This window comes from Terrapene carolina, unplaced genomic scaffold (genome assembly GCF_002925995.2).
Source record: "Terrapene carolina triunguis isolate 2854851 unplaced genomic scaffold, T_m_triunguis-2.0 Scaffold89, whole genome shotgun sequence".
NCBI classification, from domain to species: Eukaryota; Metazoa; Chordata; order Testudines; family Emydidae; genus Terrapene; species Terrapene triunguis.
Window position 1 is genome coordinate 5,408,762 of NW_020664440.1, and position 15,399 is coordinate 5,424,160.

At 50.8% G+C, this 15,399-nt stretch overlaps 1 protein-coding gene across 1 annotated transcript in view; it reads left to right on the forward strand.

The window, feature by feature from the left end:
- SLC25A26 (solute carrier family 25 member 26) overlaps positions 1 to 15,399 on the forward strand; it is a 287,750-nt gene that overhangs the window by 284 nt on the left and 272,067 nt on the right. The gene's annotated exons all lie outside the window — the stretch shown is intronic.

Consider the following 15,399-nt stretch of genomic DNA (forward strand, 5'->3'; position numbering starts at 1 on the left):
TTTTTTTGGCTGCTTGGGGCGGCAAAAACCCTGGAGCCGGCCCTGGGTACAAGCTTGTGAGTGCACTGCTGAGCACATGGCCCCTTCCCCTTTTAAGGACCTGCTTCTCATAGCCTGCGACTAGAGATGACTTGGCCGCGTCTGGTTGGTCACACTCCACCTCGGGCAGTGTCCATGCATTGGGTATGTGATTGCTGCCTAATTATTGTCCCAGACACCTTGTCTACCTGAGAGCTCTTCTGATCTTCCAGCTGTTCAAGCAGCCCATTCATCCCACAAGCATTCCAGGAGGGAGGGAGAGGGGGAAAGCCACTTCCCAGGTATTCAGAGAGGGACAAGAGACAAAAGAGGGGGAAGGTGTAACAGACCTTTTGAACATACAGGTTATACAGAGCATACAGATCACTGCTGCTCCTACAACAGATGTAAGAATAGAGAGCACACAGATCAGATTTGCAGATGACACAAAGCTAGAGGGGAGGATAGAGGTAAACTTCAAAGGGATCTTTATATATTGGAGAACTGGGCTACAGACAACAAAATGAAATTAATCAAAGACAAATGTAAGGTGTTACACTTAGGGTAGAAAACCCAAATGCACAAATATGGAATAGGGGATAACTGGCTTGGCAGCAGCACAGCTGAGAAGGACCGGGGAGTTGTGGTGGATCACAACCTCAACATCAGCCATGTCATGCTGTTGCAAACCCCCAAAAAACAAAGGCAATTTTGTGTTGGATTACCCGAGGCATAGCTTGCAAATTGTAGGAGATGCTAGTACCGCTCTACTCAGTGCTGGTTAGCCCTCAGCTGGTACTGTGTCCAGTTTTGGTCACCAAAGTATAGAAAGGATGGAGAGACACGGGAAAGGATCCAGAGGCGAGCTGCCCACCAGGAGCCATCTGCCTTGCATGGCAACTTATATTAGTTCCAGACACCATAGCATGTAATGGTAAATTAAGGCAAACTGATCTATGACTCTCTGTAAAATGAAGAACAGCAGCCACAAGGACCTTTCTGTGGCAGGGAGATCAGGAGATCCAGAGACTAAGGAACTCTGAATGGCTCAGAATCGTGACGTGCCAGATACTTTTAGTTCCATTGAAGATGACTGGGATTGGATTGAAGGAACGTTAACCAAAAATAATAATAAGAAAAAAAAATAGGTATAAGGTTCACTTTGAACTCAATCCAGTCTCAGCATGTGGATAATTTATAAAAGCACATCGATACCCAAAACCAAGCCTCAGTTCCTAGATGATTCAGCATCGGCACTAAAATAAAACATAAACAGAAAAATCCCCCTGGAAATTCCAGTAAAATTCTACATTAAAAGAAAAGCCTGAGCCCAAGGAGGGATGGAAATTCAGAGTTAAGGATCAAGCCTTTAATATCTCGTCACCACAGGACATCATCTTTAATGTTACCCAGCTGCGTGCTCTTGTGCTTGGAGTTTGCATCCTCGCCCCTGAGCCTTCATAGACTGAAGCCACGGACATTATGTCATTTTTACGGGCTAGGCTGTGCCTCAGACTGCACGCCTGTGTGGGAGCATAAGGGGAACTCTGCGGCAGGGCCATCCTTAGGCATACGCAGCATACGCAGCTGCCTAGGACACCATGAAATTTCATGGTGCCCTAGGCAGCTGCGTGCTGCATACCCGCGTAGCCCCACCAGCACCAGCGTACCCCCCTGCGTACCCACCAGCCCCAGCCCCAGCCCCAGCGACCAGCCCTATCCCTCGGCCAGTCCCCCTGCAAGGGGCAGGGCCGTCCCTAGGGCGGGGTGGGGCCCCTGATAACTCCCTCCACCCTGCCTCTTACCCTTCCCCCCTGCTCCGCCCCCGGCCCGCCCCCATTCCACCTCTTCCCCCAGCGACCCCGCACTCACTGGCAGCGGCGGGAAGCGGAGCAACCCAGCCCCAGCTCGCTCTACTCCGCCAGCTCCCAGCCGCGGCACTCTGCTTCCCGTCGCCGGTGATTGCGGGGAAAGGACTGCCCCCCATACTCACCGGTGGCGGGAAGCAGAGAGACGTGGCCCCAGCCCGCTCCGCTTCCCTTGCCCCGGCCCCGGCCATGTCACTCGGGTTGGGGAAAGGACCGCCCCCGGCTCTCACCGGCGGCGGGAAGCGAGCGCCGCGGCTGGGAGCTGGCGGAGTAGAGTGGGCTGGGGCCGGGCTGCTCCGCTTCCCGCTGCTGCCGGTGAGGGGAACCCCAAACCCCCCTCCCCCGAGCGACATGGCTGAGGCTGGGGTGAAGGAAGTGGAGCGGGCTTCTCCTGGCCCCCCGTTAATCCCCCGGGTAACTCTGGGCCTGTGGGGCCCCCAAAAGTGCCCCCCACTGCTCCTGTCTCCCAGACCCTGGGGGGGGGCTGGGGCGCCACACAGTCCCCCCACGGAGGGACTGCGTAGGGCACCCAAATGGCTAGGGATGGCCCTGCTCTGCGGCTGCTACCAGGGACCACGTGGAGCTGGGGGAGTTCCTAGAGGAGTTTGAGCATACTGGGGGGACGGGAAAGCATGAGAGGTTAGAGGATGGGGGTGAGGAATGGAAGGGTGGATTTGAGAAGCAGGGGAAAATATGGAATTTGTGCATTTTGGGGGAGGCCTGAATGGGTCTTCTTTTCTTTTCTTTTTTTACAGGAGGGTGGGGAAGTGTCCAACTGCTGGATTCCTTTTGCAGGGGATGAAGGAGGCTGATGTCAGTGACCGGGGTGGGAATACCTCTGAGGAAACTTCTTCTTCAAATCCTGGCAGCCCAACACTGTTGTTCCTCTTGCAGCGGCTGTCAGGGTGGAGTTTACAGCAGATCTAGTTCCAGTAGTGGGAAAACCAATACAGCCTCTACAGGCAAGAATTGGTCCGGGGGGAGACACAAAAATCAGGGGACTAGTGGTTGTGGGCTTATGGGGCCCCACTGCTCGGCTTGGGGGTTTTAAGGTGGGGAACATGAAAACCGTTTGGTTTTCAGAAAAATAATAGTAAGAAACTCTTAAATATCTGTTGCGAAGGTGACCTGTGCAATGAGAAGTGCTAGTAACCGAGGGCCTGATCCAAAGTCCACTGTAGTGAATGGAAATTCTTCACTGGTTCTGGATAAGGCCCATAATTATTTTAGAAGGATGGGAAGCTTAGTTTTGACATTTAAAAGGGGCCCAAAATAGAGGACGGGTGAGGAGAGAGACAGCGGTGAGTTCAACCGGCTGGTCCCTGGATGAGAGTGAAAAAAGCCCGCCCCAACCCCAACCCAAGTCAATACGGCCTCACTCACACATTGGGCGGGGGCCGAACTGCGTAAAAGGAAGAGAAGCATCAATTCCACGCTTGTGTCCGACATGAGTTAGTTTCTCAGCAGGCCAAAGATGGGATATTCATCTGTTCATTCATCCTGCCCTCAAGTCATTACTCTAAATATGTTGGTTTCGGTGCCACATCGAGCTGTTTCCTCTGTGCAAGTTCAGCAGAGACCAATCAACATTCTTGCAATGTTTTTCTGAATGGATTTCAAAGGGAGGGCGGCTATGAAGAGGGACTAAAAGCAAAATGCCTGAATGATCATGATAGCAGTGCACCAGCATTAACCTGCAGGGAGTGTTCTTATTGGACAAGATTCAGTTCTTCTGGAAGCAGTTTCTATGGGACAGCATGTTCCCCACTCCCAATTGTTTGTCATTTGAGTCTCACAATGCCCACTTCTGCTCTGAGTAGAGCCCGGTGATTTTGAACTGACCATTTCATAGATTTAGATGCATAGACTTTAAGGCCAGAAGGGACCATCATGGGTTAGGGTAAGTCCAATTTCCTGCCTCCCCACAATCTCTTGAGTTTCCCAGGTGGTGTCTGGCAAAGGAGATAATTTTCACAGCACAATTTGAAGAGGCTGCTTGGCCCCAACAGGATCAGATCCCTGCATCCTTTACCTATCCTACAATGCAGTATTCATACTACTACATCTCAATTAATCTCAAAGCAGGACCAATCCCCAGACAGATTTTTGCCCCAGATCCCTAAATGGCCCCCTCAAAGATTGAACTCACAACCCTGGGTTTAGCAGGCCAATGCGCAAACCACTGAGCTATCCCTCTCCTACAGTCCTCTCTAGAAACAGTCATTCAATCCCCTTGGATAGAAAACCAGGTGTCTATCACAGCACAGCATGGGCCCAATTTGTGTATTCAAGAAGGCTAGGGAGTTTTGCCACTGATTTCAGTGGCAGTCAGCACAGGCCCTCAGACTCAATCTACTGAAATTCCCTGCATCAAAGTCTTCATGGTTTTAATTGCTGCTCAGCCTTTCAAATGATGTTTCTCTGCTTCCTTTTTCTTTTGAGTCTGGTGCGTTTGTACTGTAGCTCACTGCTGTCTCTTCCCTGGAACCTCTGGGTAGCGAGCGATGACCTCTCCATTATAAATATTGTAATATTTTTAAACACATATGGGACGGTGCCATGATTGTGTGGATTTTTCATCTAGCCTGCAGCGTTGAGAACTTGAGCTGGCAAAGGCAACCATAGTTATTGTTAAAAAGAACAGGAGTACTTTATAGTTATTGTTGTTTTGTTCTATTGCCTAATAGAAAGGAACTAGAGAGGGCCGGCACTCTCGGGATTCCCGGCGGCAGATGTGCCATCATACATATGTCATAAGGAACTGCTCCTTATCCTAACCAAGCAGATGGATGCAATAAAGACAAACTTTCAAGTCATTATTTAGTTCCCCCAAATCTAAAATGCTGCAAATTCATCTGCCTCCTAGAATGAATCCTCAGAATGTGGATGATGTGGGGGGGAAATCTTTCCCATCATACGTATGTTTTCCCATGATGTTATTACAGGATGAATGCATTAGGCTGACATTTTACTGATATGATTTGTGGGAAGTGGGCTTCAAAGTCTCTCCTGGGTGGTAATATGAAAAAACACAGGAGGGGAGCAAGGACAGAATTTGGGTTCAGATCCAGCTTTGTGACATTTAAAAAAGACATCTTCATTTTGGCTATTTCTCTCTGACCCTCCTTGCCCCTGCTTGCATTCTGGATGCATCCAAATTTCAGTAATATGTGGATTACATGGGCCAGATACTAGAGACCACTCTCCCGCACAGCCAGAAAGGTGTCCTAAGTGGATTCCTTTTGCATAGGGTGGCATAAAGCCAGCCTCGTTTCTTAGCACCACCATAGGCGCTGACTCCGGGGGTGCTCCGGGACTGGAGCACCCACGGAAAAAAACCAGCAGCTCCCTGTGGCCCTGCCCTGCCCCCCTGCTCCAGCTCGCCTCCGCCTCTGCCTCCTCCACAAGTGTGCCGCCATGTCCTGCTTCTCCCTGCTCCCTCCCAATGCTTGCGCTGCGAAACAGCTGGTTTGCAGGGCAGGGAGGGAGGGGGGAGGAGGGGGAACGCGGCGCGCTGGGGGAAGAGGCGGGGCCAGGGCGGGGATTTGGGGAAAGGATCCAATAGGGGCAGGGAGGGGAGGAGTTAGGGCGGGGACTTTGGGGATGGGGTTGGCATGGGGGCGGGGCCAGGGGAGGGGATGGGGGTGGAGTTGGGGCGGGGCCATAGGCGGGGAAAGGGGCGGAGGCGCGGGCACCCACCAGCACTGGAGAAAGTTGGCGCCTATGAGCACCGCCCCTTCCTGGTCCCTCGGCATACAGGGCGTGGTGAGGTGGCAAGGGGTGCTCTGGCAATCCTGTGCTAGCAGGACACTTCTAGGGGCTATTGTTCCCAGCATAAATTAGAGCAGCTCAAAGCAGACCCCAAGATCAGGGCAGATTAAAGAAGGCTCAGAACTTCTTTCCCACCCTCACCCCTATCTAGGGTGACCAGATCACCACACTAAAATATTGGGACACATTGCGGTGCCATCAGCCCCGCCCACAGTCCACACCCGCTTCTCCCAGGCTCCGCCCCCAGTGTGCCCCAGGTCCCCCCCCCCCCCCCCCTGGGCCCCCCCCCCCCCCACCCCTCCTCCCCCCCCCCCCCCCCCCGCCTCTTTCCGCCCCTGCCCCGCCCTCACCCCGCCCCCATTCCACCCCCTTCCCCGAAGTCGCTGCCCCTGCCCTGCATCTTCTCCGCCTCCTCCCCTGAGCGCACCATGTCCCTGCTCCTCCCCCCTCCCTCCTGGAAAGTGCTAAGCCCCGCCAAACAGCTGATAGGCGGTGGGAAGCGCTGGTGGGGGGGAGGAGCGGGGATGCAGCGTGCTGGGGGAGGGGAGAGAAGGAGGCAAGGAGGGGGGAGCTTGGCTGCAATTTTTCCCCCTGGGTGCTCCAGGCCCAGAGCACCCACAGGATCAGCGCCTCCCTCCCGCTCGCCTCCTTACCTGAATATCGGGACAAATGGCGTCCCGATCGTACATTGATTGGGACAAAGGGTTAAGTATCGGGACAGTCCCGATTTTATCGGGACATCTGGTCACCCTACCCCTATCTCCTCTGGTCCTGCACTGAGCACAGCTTGCCCCAACCCGGGGAGCTTGTGCTGTGTCATTCGCGAGCGCTGATACAAGTTACACAGCTAGATGAGCGCACATTTTTTCCAAATTGGGAATGCTCCTCTCACCCCCAAATTGCCAAGTTTCCGCTGACTCCATGTTTGTTCCCTTGAGTTCGGCTCCCCTGAAAAAATACATTTTACCCAAGGTAACAGGATTAAACAACAGATTTATCTGAACTGATCAGAAGCGAGGGGCGGGTCTATGCTTGAGTAATTCAGCTCTGCTGAGTGTGACCAACAGGTATGTTCACTGCCCACAGATGGCTTATTGGTTGATCTGGTTGTACCCATTCACCCCTCCGAATGCTCTTCATTTCTTATGCAACTTCCTTAATGCTCTTCTCTATGGAAGAAAGACGCCTGTCAATGATGTTATTTTGCAACAAATGATGCTATTTTCATGTATGACAAACCTCACCATAAAACAAGCATCTACTTTGAAGCGAGGCACGTCACACATTCAAATAGCATCATTTGTGTGTCTCAGGTTATTGCCGTAGATATTACACTGTGCATGGTTAATAGGCATCCTTAAGAAGAGCCTGTATGAAGTTCTGCAATAACCGAAATCCTATTGCCCTCAGGGCCTCTAACGGTAACAGCATGTTCATGAGGAGCTGAGAGGCGGCAACGGCATGTAGCAATAGCAGAGTACAAAGCCAACTCGCCTTTCTCTCTTTCAACAAATTAGCCTTACCTGCCTCAGTCTGAGAGCTTAGAAACCATGTTTGAATTGAAGGCAACACCAGTAGTAAGTGGAAAGTAACAATCTAAATCATGTCCCTCTGTTCTTTCATATGTGAATTCTGGTAGTAGCTGTCTGTATCTCTCTCTATCTTAGGAACTTCTGGGCCCTTATCACCCTAAAGCCCCACCACCTTGAGTGTATTTATACTCACAACACCCCTCTGAGTTAGGGAAGCCCTTTTATCCCCATGTTACAGATGGGAAACCAGGGCACAGAGACTAAGTGACTTGCCCAGGGTCACATGGGATGTTTGTGGCAGAGCAGGAATTGAATCCAGGTCTCCCACAGTGCAGGCTAAGTGCTCTAACCATAGGACAATCCTACCTCTATCTACACATGAAGACACAGTCTCTGCCCTGAACAGCTCCAGTGTACGGTACATTCTTCCTGTTTCAGACAGTCGCTGCTGGGCCCAGAGCTCACTGCTAATAGCCTCCTGATTCTCTGCCCCAGCACAGGCTAGAGCAGTGTAGGGACTGCTCTTACTTGGGCCAGCTAGCAACAGTCCCTAAGAGAGCATCCACCACCTGGGGCTTGCTGTGATGTTGCATACTCTGGCCAGTACCCCTTTGTGCCCACAACATGCCCCTCTCTGTGCAGCACAACGGGAACCAAACAAGCCCGAGCATCTGCCCCTTTGACTGCAGATGCAACGTAGTGAAGCTGAGACAATCTTCCCCTGGCATGCCCGGCTCTGCCCTTTGTGAATGGCAAAACAAATATTCCTGTTAGCTCTGGGGCTCCAGCCGGCTGAACGTCTGCGGATTATCAGAAGGTGCCCCATAGGTCTAGCCTTCCCTTGGGAAGCAGGGTGGGCGGCGGTGCTATGTTATTTACCACTGAAGAAAAGCTCAAGTACTGATTACAAAAATAAATAAAGCAAGGACCATCTTTCCTACAGTTGCTGAACTGGAGTTCACAAAACGTTACACTTCCAGTGACAAAACCTGGGAACGCTAAATGCAAAGAGTGACTGTGGAGACAAACCATCCGGTTTTCTGCTCATGAAAAGGTCCCCCGGGGGTAGTTTCAAACCTCTCAATTCTATGCCTCAGGATCTTCACAGGGGAGTGGTTAATTAATCCTAATCTCTGACATTTTTATAGCCTCTCTTGTTTTAAAGGGCTGGCTGTATGGGGGCCTGCAAGTTGCTAATGTACCCTCACTTCCCATACAAGCGAGCGAAGAGGGGAGGGGCCACATGAATTGCTTCACCGCTGAGCTAAAGGGGGAGCAAAATAAGGAGGTGAAGGCTGGCACAACAGCGAAGGGAGGGGAGATTCTGACCAAGCACACCAGGGCAGCCCCCTCATCTTATGAAAAATGCAGGGAACTCAAAGGGCTGGACTGCCCGTTGATGTAACTAGGGTGACCAGATGGCCCGATTTTATAGGAACAGTTCCGATTTTTGGGTCTTTTTCTTATATAGGCTCCTATTACCCCCCCACCCCCTGTCCCGATTTTTCACATTTGCTGTCTGGTCACCCTAATTGGCACAGCTGTAAAATAGGCATTGGCAGTTCCAGGTAAGATGCTGAGCAATAAGTATTAACCTAAACCATGACAGATACGTGCATTACTTTTTAAAAAACAAAAGTGGGCGTTGAACTCCAGTTTGTGGTAAATGAGAAAGGAGAATGGTTCTCATTTATGGGAAATGTGGATATTTGCCCTTGAGCATCTCAAGGCCCTTTTCATTTGCCGAACAGACACTTAACAACTCTCCCACGAAGTCTCATCCCCTCCCCAATGTACGGGTGAAGAATTGGAGACATAGAGGTGAGAGGTGAGGTGCCCAGGTCTGCACGGAAAGTCTGTGACTGAACAGAGAACAGAACCCAGATCTCCTGATTCCCAGTTCTGTGTGTTATCCATAGAACAATGGTGTGGTTTAAATGCACATACATTTGAGCCAGGCTAGCTTTGGATTACCCATAAATAGTGCGAGAAAGGAAGTACGCTTTCATTTTCAGGTGCAAGGTTCTCACCCATGGGCTACGTCTACACGGCAGCTGGGAGGTGTAATTCCTGGTGTGGGTAGACAGATCTGCTCCAGCTAGCGCCTAAAAAGAGCAGTATGGCAGGGATGGCATTGGCGGCAGCTCAGGCTAGACACCCAACTACATACCCAGAGGGCTGCATGGGATTGTACTCAGGTGGCTAGCCCAAGCCTCTCCCTGTGCCACCGCAGCTACATTGCTATTTTTAGGCACTAGCTTGAGCAGAGTGTTTGTCTACCCGGGCTGAGAATCATACCGCCCAGCTCCTGTGGAGATGTAACCTCACTCTCACGGTGGCCTTGAGCAAGTCACTTAATATCTCTTATCGTTTGGCCACCTGTAAAATGGGGAGCATGATTCTTAACTCACCAGGGGGTTGTGAGATTGAATTGATTTTGGCTAAGGGCTTTGATAGGGATGCCACCCATCTGGATTTGACCCTGACAGTCCGGTTTTTGGCTTCTGTGTCCAGGTGCCAATTAGGGTTGCCTTGTCCCCAGTTTTCGACTGGAAAGTCTGGTCGACAAGGGCACCTGTCAGTGTACAGTCAGATGTATTGACCGGACACCAAAAGTCCAGTTACTGTGGGGCGGGGGAGGTGCTGTCCCAGCCCCGGAGCAGACAGAGCCCAGCTGGGGGAGAGAGGGAGGTGGAGACGATCCAGCAGGCTACGGGGGTGGGGGTGGGAGTGGGGGGGAGGGAGCAAGCGCCATGGACAGGGCCTTACGGGCAAGAGGCAGAGCAGGGACAGGGCCTTGGGAAGAGGTGGAGAAGGGGTGGGTCCTCAAGGGAAGAGGTAGGACAGAGGGCAGGGCCTCAGGAGTCTGGTTACCTGCAATTATAAAGGTGGCAACGCTAGCTTTGAAGTTAGGGTGAAGGCTCCAATCCCACACAGACTTAAACACATGCCTCATGTTAGGTACTTTAGGCTCAATTCTCATTCACCTCCCTTTAGCAGTGAAGTCAGTGAGATGTCTCATAGCACCTGTGTAAGTCTTTGCAAGGTCCGTCAACCTCAGAGGGTAAATCACCCGTCTGCAAAGGCCCCTGCACCACAAAAGCCTTCAAAATGAGCTTAAGCAGAACTTGAGCATTCTATAGGTTTTGGGCCGGTCCCTCTGCACATGGGTGAATTTCATCCTCACAGTTCATTATTATTTTTATTACAAGGTATAGAGAGACACTGGCATAATACTGGGAACCTTCCCCTTTGCACGTCTTTTTACATGATGAATTCATGCCCTGTGTACCTTGTTTCCTTTCCTGGAAGTCTGTCCTGGAGAATGAGTAGGACTGTCATAGTACAGATCAAGCAAGTAAAAGCTAATTAAGGGCTTGATCCAACTTCCACTGCAGTCTGTAAGAAACTGCCCCTGTTTAAAACTCTTTGATTTTGTTAACATCATCCCACCCGCTTCCCAGACAGTTCATAGTCCTCTTCTGCCCTTGTGCATGCCTGCCATAGCCCTTCACTACACAACTCTGACCATGTTCCTTTGACCAAGACTGGGTAAGGGTTAGGCTCCAGAATTCCTTTTTGCCTTCTTTGCCTCTCTTTAGAGGTGGGCTGCGTGAAACACCCACACAAAACTTATTATGTGTATTGGGGGTGGCGCCTAGGAACCCCTGTCTTGGGCCAGGAGCTCATAGGGCCAAGTGCAGTACAAACACAGAACAAAAAGATAGTCCCTGCCTCACAGAATTCACAGTCTAAGGCCTTGGCTACACTCGGGACTTCCCAGCGTTGCCGCGGCAGCGCTGCCATGGCAGCACTGTGAAGCGCGAGTGTAGTCGCGCCGCCAGCGCTGCGAGAGCTCTCTCGCAGCGCTGTATGTACTCCACCTCTCCAAGGGGAATAGCTTGCAGCGCTGTACTCGCTGTGCTCGGGGGTGGGGGGGCGTTTTCGCACTCCTGAGCGCAGGAAGTTGCAGCGCTGTACAGCGCCAGTGTAGCCAAGGCCTAAGAACCTCCTTCAGTCCAGGGCACTGCAGGATCCCTCATTTTCCCCAAAGAATTCTCAGAAGCTAAAATACACCACAGGGGTTGGAGCCTTCCCCAGGAGATGGTCTAGCGAGGGGATAAAAAGTTCTTTAAGAATGCGGAATGACTCTTTTTCAAATGCCAGACTCAACTGCAGCCCTTCACAGATCATTTGGTCTGGCTGGGCCCAGTTTGTCTAGGCCTCTGTTTAAAAATCTTTTGTCTCAATTTTCCCTTGCCAGGAAATAATGAGCTATTATAGGCCGCAGACCTTCAGCCACACCCCAGGTTAACTCCAATAGATGGAAATGGGTGCTGCCATCTCCCTTTCAAACTAAGCGTGGAAAAGCTCATAGTAGAAAAATGAGACTCCCCTCAGGAAAGAACCGCTTTAAACAACTACCCACCCACCTAGTACCCTCTTCCAGGCCTTCTGAATACGGCTCTGTTTATGCTGCAGCTGGGAGGTGTAATTACCTGCTTAGGTAGATGTGCACCCACTAGCTTTGCTGGAGTTAGCTCACTAAAAATAGAATGAGAGCACAGGCGGGAGCTTAGGCTGCTTGCCCAAGTACAACCCTGCCTGAGATCCTAGGCACTGACTCGGGCTGTTAGCCTATGCCCCTGCCCATGCTGCTATTTTTAGCTACACGTGTGCAGCTACTCCAGCTGGGCATTACCCCTCCCAGCTGCAGTGAAGACATGCCCTAGATCAGAAAGACGCAAAAGAGGGCACGACCCCATTTTTTCCCCCTTTGCAGATTATCGTTAAGATTAAGTTCCTTTCGCCCATCTAATGACTGTCCAGGTAAAAATGACAGGAGCCACCGTACTTTTTGCAAAGAGCTGGGATTCGGGAATAAGTGGCCGGCTCCCAAGAGAACTCTCTACCATCCAAAGCTGTGTGTGAACGAGCGCTGAGCACATAATGGCTATGTTTTCCTACCTGCTGCAGCCAGTAATTAACTCATTTCTTTCTAAAGCTCTTTAGGAGACACCGAGTATGAAAAATACAATAAGAAACCAAATTATATTCTGTTGATGTACACAATTCCCTGTGCATCTGGATAAGAATATGGCCTCTAGCCTATATTACATTGCATCTGATTCTCATTAGGCACTTGTGATTCCTTCTTGATAAGGTTTTATTGCTGTTTCAGTGACATACGGAATTATAGTTGGAGCTGTTTACTTTTCAGACGGCTCTAGTTTGGTCATTGACTGGACATCCTGCTGTTGTATTGTAATATATTCTGCTCTTCAAGTAGATTCATATCAACACAGTTTCTTATAAGACCATCCTATTGGTTTGTAGTTTTAAATAAAGCTTAGATTCCCTGAACTGAATTTGGCTGGTCTGGCTTTATTTACAGTAAATGAGAATTGAGCACAAAAGAATCTAGAAAGGTGGAGTTTGCATTTGGCCTTCAGCCATATAGCTCCAGAGAGTTCAATAGAGCGATGCTGATTTTAACCAGCTGAGGAGTTGGCCCTCTCTGTCTGGAATAGTGGCTCAGTAGTGAAAGTGAGCTACAGAAAATGAGTCAAACTGCAGGCTGGCTTACATCCCCTGTGACCTTATTGATTTCAGTGTGATGTAAATCAGCAAATAGTTGAACACTTTGTGTTTCAACTATTTATTTACTTAAAATACCTTTTCCATATCTATTTATTGATGTATTTTGGGGTTAAAGCTCCAGCAGGTCTCATTTATTGCACACAAAAACCTCTCTTTGCCCATGCTATCTTATCCTTTCCCCCCGCCACCTCTGCATACAGCATCACTCATTCCGAATGCGCAAAGGCAGATTTTTGTTTGTGCACATGAGTGTACTTGCCAATTTCGCAGTTGCAATGAAGTAGCTGCAATGGGAATTTGGCTGAGTGGGTATTAGAATGTATGAAATGGTAAGGATTAATACTTTCTTCTCTTAGATCTGGATTTGACAGAATAAAATGAACACTTTTGGACACACAAAAAGCAGTCTTTAAGTTCTTTCATCCTCACCTTCAAGCAAAGAGAATGTTGTCAGACATAACAATAACCCTTGATACAGATTAGAAACATTTCTCCAGATGGTACTTCTGCTTGCAAAACACAGATGTACCTTGATGTAGGAATCCCCACAGCTACCAGTGGTAAAACAAAGGAATCAAGACATTCAGGAAATTCTTCCAATGGAAAAGGCATGGGCAAGCAATGGACTTCAACTAAATCTAAGTACCATTCATTGACTATCATGGGGAGGAAATTACCCTGATCCAGAACCAAAATCAACCAAGTAACTAGGGCTAAGAATTTCAAAAGTGCTTGTGATTATGGGGATAACCATTTTTGTGGTGCCTGATTTTCAGTGCGTGTTGATTGCCCATCCTCTATTAATGAGGCGCATTTCAGGTTTGTCAACTGAACCACCCCAAATCAGGACTAATTTTTAAAAATCTTAACCTAGAGCTACATGAGGAGGATCTACAAGAAGTCAGTCTGTCACTCTGTACTTTTGAATGGCATGGCATAACTCTGAAAGACTTTCTTATTATGTATCAGAAGTTTATCTAATGTGTGCTTGCCATCAGTGCTAGGGGAGTGAGGTAACACTAGAATGGTTGATTTACATGGTAACATTTTCAATTTAAGAAAGGACATTTTGAAATTGTTTTTCATAAGGTTTTATGTGTCAGACAGAGAGTGCTAACTTTGGTCTCCATTCATTTTTAAGTTTTTAAATCAGGATTGGATGTTCTTCCAAAAGATATGCTGTAGGAATTTTTTCAGGGAGTTTCTGTTGCCTGTGTTACACAGGAGGTCAGACTAGAATTGATCACAGTGGCTCCTTCCTGCCTGGGGAGCTATCAATCAATTGTAAATTCACAATGTTCAAATGATGATAAATAGGAAGGGACAAATTCTGTGCTGTCTCCCAGTGGGGAGATGCAGCAGAGAAGGCAGCACACGGGAAAGAGGGAGTGAGCAAAGTGGCTTTCTACCACTTTTGTGTCATATGCATTCTTGGCTGCTGGATGGGGCCAGTGCAACCCCCAGCATAGATTAGAGAAGCACCAGAAACTGCTCACAAGGGCTGCCTAGGGACAGGGGTGGGGCATGACTCCCACATTTGGGGAGGCTGGGCCTGAGTGCTGGAAGCTCCCTAGAAGTGTGAGGGGCCACTGTCACCCGGACTGGGGCCCTACCCTGGCTCCACCTGACGCCCGGCCCCACTCGGACTCCTCCCTCTGAGGCGCCGCCCCCACTCCACCTCCACGCCACCTGCTGGGCTGCTTCCCCTGAGGGGCTCCCCCACCCGCACCTCTCTGCTGTGAAGAGGTGCGAGAGGCAGGCAGAGGGGGCCGCAGTGGAAGTGGTGGAGAAGCATGAGAGGCGGGGGAAAGGGGCAGAGAAGTGGGAGCTGCGGGTGGGGGGGCTTCGGGGGAAGAGGCAGAGCGGGGACGGGAAGAGGAGCAGCATGGGCAGGGCCAACGGGGAAGAGCGGGACGTGGGAGTGGGGCCTCAGGGTGGAGTGTGGAAGGGGCCAAGGCCCAGGCACCCTTTTGGCAGGGTTCCAAAGGTGGCAGGCCAGTGGCGTGCCTCCAAAGAGAGGTGCGGTGCATCCTGTTTGGAGAGACTTAGCCTCCCCTGGCCTATTATACCCGCCGCCCATGCCTATGGGCTGCAGCTCAGACTCCCCATACCACTCAGTGGCATGCTAATCGCCTTCCTGCTCCCGATATACCCAGCCTCGGTATTCCCCAGCCTCGGTAGCTGCATAGGGTCACTTACATGAGCCCTACACTGTTTCTGTGCTGGTGGAATACTCCCTGGCCCCTTGCAGTTCCCTAGGGAGCCGCAGTAAGCACCACTGGGACCCTGCACCCCAACCCCCTGCCCCAGCCCAGAGTCCCCTCCCGCACCCAAACTCCCTCCTGCACCCCACACCCCCCAGCCCCAGCCCTGAGCCCTCTCATGTACCACAAGTCTCTCATCCCCAGCCCCACCCCAGAGCCCACACCCCCAGCTGGAGCCCACACCCCCTCCCATACTCCGAACCAATCAGCCCCAGCCCAGAGCCCCCTCCTGCACCCCAAACCCCTCATCCCTGGCCTCACCCCACAGCCACAACCCCAGCTGGGGCCCTCACTGCCACACACCCACCTCACACCCCAATCCCCTGCCCCAGCCTGGTGAAAGTG